Below are 5,910 nucleotides of genomic sequence, written 5' to 3'. Positions count from 1 at the left end.
TGGCACTTGATTTTGGGCACTGAAACGACGATTAAACTCCAAATACACACGAAGATATCGCCTGTATACTATTAAAACACACACAGATCTCGAATCGCTGCCGCAATCAGGGTAATAACTCGATCGCTATTACGATTCAACGTCCGATCGATTGTAACTATCCAACGATTGTTTAAGTGCTGCTCAAATTGAGTTTATACTTTGTTATTCATCGTGATTTCGACTTGAATGTTTGAGTGCTGTCCGAACTTGGACTATACTCTGTCATTCGTTGTGAATCCGCTGAATTGTTAAGTATTGCATTTTGTTAATCGTTGTGAGGGTTTAATCTCGTGAATTGACGTAACTGCTGTATTAGTTACTAACCCCGTTTGCGTGTATTGTGAATTAAATTAGGTTAAACAAGGCTAATCAGTAGGCTAATACTCTGCGCGTTAAATCTGCAATGTGAGTCATTCTCTTTTTATCAACTGTTTTACAATACTCCAAATTATTTTCAAAGTATTACAATTACAGGGATTAAGTCGTGGTTATCTTGAATCACTGGTTAGTGGGGTATTGTGCACATTACTAATATTCTCCCAGTTAGGTTCATTGACCTACTAGGGATAATCATCACTATTTAGGTTCATTGATCTTATAGTGGTATGACCATCGTCACCATTGTGACTTGTCACCATTGTGACAGAGCGCCAGATAAATATAAGATATAAACCATTGTAATCGCTCTTATGCTGTAATTTTATAACTAAGATTCATTTTATAAAAACTGAATGAACTCACTCAGTATTTCCCTGCTGACAAAACCTTTTTCAAACATGTTTCAGGTGATCTATTGTGATCCAAGAAAAGTGCCGTGAAGCACTACAAGCTTAGAGATGTGGCTCAATGTAAAATTAATAAAAGAAACATGTTTTGTAAAATAAAGATTTCCTAGTGAAATCACCTTATTGTAAATTATGGGGTTTCACCCCTAAATTATGTAAACGGACAGTTTTAAATATTGAAAGATCCTGTTTTAAAAAGACTTCCGCTATCGCCTAAATTAAATACCGCAGGTTTTCTGTCCCGCGGCTCCTGAAACGGGTCAAACCGGGCCGGGGGCCGTGACAGAAAAAGGTGGTATCAGAGCCACTGATCGAGCCACTGATTTAAGCCAATTAAGTATTTAGAAAATACTTAATTTTTATTAATTGCTATTCTGTGATTATGTGTTTCATTATTTGACTAATTGTGTACAGTATGGGCAGATCTTTATATGCTAGCCAATATAGCAATTAATGCAAATCCTTAAATAATTTGACACAAGTTTTAGCACCTTTATTATCTACAGTCTAGAAGCCTTATTCAATAAATAAATAAATTTACAAATAAAACCTAATGTGTTTTAAATTTTAGTTGTTTTGATAATTACCCAGTATGAAATAATATTTAAAAGTTTTCCTATAAAATTTTGTTATAAATTTTAACTTAGTAATTGTGTGTGTTTTGCTGAACAGCATGAGTGACTTGTCTGACGCCCTTCAGAATTTAAATCTCTACCCAGTAAGAATAGAGGTTTCCAGAGATTTCAATAGGTATATATCAGACATAGAAGAAGCTATAGAATTCAACGCTTTACCTCTCGAGAAACCCAAGCCTAAGAAAATGGAAATTGGGGAAAGTTCTAGGCAAATTGAAAGGTTACCATCTCAGGAAGAGCTAGATTTTATAATGACAAGCTATAATACTATTAAGCCTGTTAATGAAAATGTTTTTATTCACTCTTTTGAAACACAACTACCAATGAACTTAAAACCAACTATTCCAAACCCTTCAATCCACTCACAAATAGACGAATGGTTAACTAATGAAATACAGTTACAAAACAATCCCTATAAGCTTTTTCCTCAGCTCAATCCAGAACCTTTACCAAATCCACCAATAAGTAACGAGAATACGGCTGAACTTCGAACTAATGGATACTGGGAATAGGATCCAAGAGATTGGGGGACAGATCTCCTGGAAATACGATGAGAGGGAACGCCGTTACTAGAATATCATCTGACAAAGGATAGGGGATTTATGGAACTGTGGTTGTGTAATAGTAATAATAAAATCAGTATGTGTAAAATAAATAATAAAACAGTTGTATATAGAAGCATGATATAATCAATAAAACAAATGAAATTTTAGAAAATCGTGATTATATGCAATTAAGTGTGACATTGGATTATTTCTTGTATACTAATTATTTATCTATAAATTAGTTATCAGATGGAAAACGCTAATAATGAACCAGTTAATGAGGTTAATCAATCTGAGCAACAACCGGGGGATCAATATATGACTAGGCAGGATATAGAAAATATAGTTGCTCAAGGGATAGCCAACACTATTCCAGCAATAGTTGCTCAAGGGATAGCCAACGCTATTCCAGCAATCGTTGCTGCTGTTAAAAATCCAATCGAACCGCAACAAATTGTTCCTAGCAAACGTATTTCTGAAGATAACTTCAGTAATAGCGTAAACGGAGGCAATAATCATGTTAATCATGATAATGAACCACGACAAGCTCCGCTCCCTAAGAAAATGAAAGCTGCAACGCCTGGTTGCACTTACAAAGAATTTCTTACTTGTAAACCATCTGAATTTGCAGGCATTGAAGGAGCGACTACAGCACTACGTTGGTTAGAGAAAACCGAGGCAGTAATTGCCATAAGTAAATGTGCTCAGGATGATCAGATCATGTACGCGTCAAACCTTTTCAAAGAAGGGGCACTAGAATGGTGGAATACGGTGTTACAAGCAAAAGGAAGAAGGATGGCGTATGCTATGAACTGGGAAGAATTTAAGAGCTTTGTAGAAAGAAAATTATGTCCCGAATATGAAAAGGAACAAATGACAAATAAGTTTTTAACCCACCGGATGGTGGATGTAGATTGTCGAAAGTATACTTCGACATTCTTCGAGTATGCTCGAGTAGTACCAACCCTGGCTTCGCCAGAGCCGGTACTTATTTCTCGTTATATTTGGGGATTGATTGCTGAAATCCGTAACATCGCCAAGGCTGCGAAACCTCGCACGATTGATGATGCGGTGGATTTAGCCAATACTCTGACTGACGAACTAGTACGGACAAGAGAAGAAAATAGAAGGAAGGAAGTAGCCCAAAAGATTACCCAAGAATTCCGTCCGGGTAACCATAACAATTTCAAGAAAGGAGGGAATGGGCAATCTTCCATTAGCCCATTTTGCAATTCTTGCAAAAGAAAGCATTTTGGAAGATGCAAAGGATATTGCAATTTTTACAAAATTCCGGGGCATCAAGAAGAAGACTGCAGGAGGAAGAGATTTTCAGTCTGCTACAACTGTGGAGAAGCTGGACATCTTAGGCCAGATTGTCAAAAACTGAACAAACCATCTGACAATAAAGCCAAACCTGCAGAAGGAGCAAAGAGGAATGTAAGAGCCTTCCAACTGACTGCTAAGGAAGCAGAGCTCATTCCAGATGTGATAGCCGGTACGTTCTTAGTTTCCAACGTTTACACAAAAGTATTATTTGACTCTGGTGCAAACCAAAGTTTTATAAATACTTCATTCTGTCAAGCTCTTAACTTACCTTTAACCAGCATTAGGCAAATCTTTACAGTCGAAACGGCAAACGGAAAATCTGTTAGCATAGATAAAGTTTTGCAAAAGGAAAATATAGAACTCTCAGGTCATAAATTCTTTGCAAACCTATTACCTATGAAATTAGCTGAATTTGATGTTGTGTTAGGACTGGATTGGTTAGTAGCCAACCATGCTCGAATTCTCTGTGATAAGAACTTTATAGAAATTCAGGCACCCGCCGGAGAAGTAATTGTGAATACAGGAAATAAACCACGTAAGGTCACGAAGTTCATATCAGTAATGAAAGTTGCTAGTTATGAACGAAAGCAAGGAATAGTATATATGATTTCAGTAATCATTAGTACTAAGAGTAAAGAACTTAAGGAAATTCCTGTAGTTTCAGAATACTCAGATGTATTCTCAGAAAAGTTACCAGGATTACCACCAAATAGGGAGATAGAATTTAGGATTAATCTAATTCCAGAAACTATACCAATAGCCAAGGCACCTTATCAGTTAGCACTCACAGAAATATTAAAACTGAAAAATCAGTTAGATGAATTATTAAATAAAGGTTTCATACAACATAGTTCATCCCCTTGGGAGTACCAGTGTTGTTTGTTAAGAAAAAAGATGGTTCGATGAGAATATGTATTAATTATAGAGAATGGAATAAAGTTATAATTAAGAATCGATACCCATTACCTAGGATTGATGATCTTTTTGATCAACTTCAAGGAGCTAGATATTTTTCTAAGATCGACTTACGTTCCGGATATCATCAATTGAAAGTACAAGAGAAAGACATACCTAAAACTGCTTTCAGAACTATGTATAGTCATTACGAGTTTACAGTCATGCCCTTCGGATTAACGAATGCACTTGCACCATTCATGGACAAAATGAATAGGATCTGTAAACCATATTCGGATAAATTTGTAATTATCTGCATCGACGATATACTTATTTATCAGCACTTGCATGCACTCTTAACTTTGTTAAGAAAAGAGAAGCTTTTCGCTAAATTCTCGAAGTATGAATTTTGGCTGCCAGAAGTGCAATTTCTAGGTCATAGGGTGAATCATGAAGGTATTCACGTAGATCCTGATAAGATAGCATCAATTATCAAATGAAAGGTTCCGCAATCCGCAATGGAAATTAGGAGTTTTGTAGGTTTAGTCGGATACTATAGACGGTTTATTAAGGATTTTTCCAAGATAGCTATATCATTAACTAAGCTAACCTGTAAAAACAATTAAGTTTGAATAAAGGACCTAAACAAGAAGAAGCCTTTAGGATCTTAAAGTATAAATTAACTGTCACACCCCAATCGATGGCGGAATCATCAGGGCGCGGCACTGAGCGAAACAGACTGTCCAGAAGTTTCCACAACAACTATTATATAAATTCAGTTTAAATGACACGTCCCATACCGTGTCCCAAATAAATAACAAGTTATCATAGAAAGCAACGAGGCAAATAATTCCGTTCCGACAACTCCGATTCAACTATTATTACAGACAATTGTTTATTATTTCTAGACTCCCTAGCCTCGATTTCATCACCATGCGCCTAAGCATCCTAGCAACTTAAGCACCTGTCACATACGTTAAAATAAAGTCAATACATAAAATGTAAAGGTGAGCACACAAGTTTGATAATAGCATATAGAGTTCGAATAGTTTATGCATAACCAGGCACGTATACAGAGGAAAACGATGCATGTTAATTATCGACATGGGATCATCAATACCAACGACTGCCGGTTGACCGTCCGAGACGGTTCGCAATACATGATTACCACCGTAATCCATGCAAGTAATTGTCCTTAACAACCCCCGTGTGAACGGGTGCTGAGTCCAAACTATAGTACTATGTTGCTAAGGCAGGTAGATAACACTCCACGTGTAAACATAATAAACAGCATTCATTTAGTCAATTAGCACATGCAAATGGTCAGTGTTCAAATAGTTGGTGTTTGATTGTGATTTGATAGGTAACGTATGTAACACCCAAAAGTGCTAAAAGCAAAGAGGGATCGAGTATACTCACGGTGATTGATTGTGGATTGAAGGGAGCACTGAGAGTAGGATTAGCCTGAATAGTTCGATAGCATAACAATAAGTAACATGGAAAAGTAAACAAGTGTGGATGGATCGAATGGGCTGGTCGATCGAACGGCAGGTTCGATCGAACGGGCTGTTCGGTCGGCTGGTATGTCCGGTTGGACAGTCCTGTTCGATCGGCCGGTAGGTTCGATCGGCTGGACCATTCGAGTGGATTGTTTCTTCCTCTGGTGTGTTTGTGTTTGAGGAT

The sequence above is a fragment of the Helianthus annuus genome, chromosome 13, assembly GCF_002127325.2.
Source record: "Helianthus annuus cultivar XRQ/B chromosome 13, HanXRQr2.0-SUNRISE, whole genome shotgun sequence".
NCBI classification, from domain to species: Eukaryota; Viridiplantae; Streptophyta; class Magnoliopsida; order Asterales; family Asteraceae; genus Helianthus; species Helianthus annuus.
The sequence above is the reverse complement of the archived record's forward strand: the minus strand, read 5'-3'. Positions refer to the sequence as shown.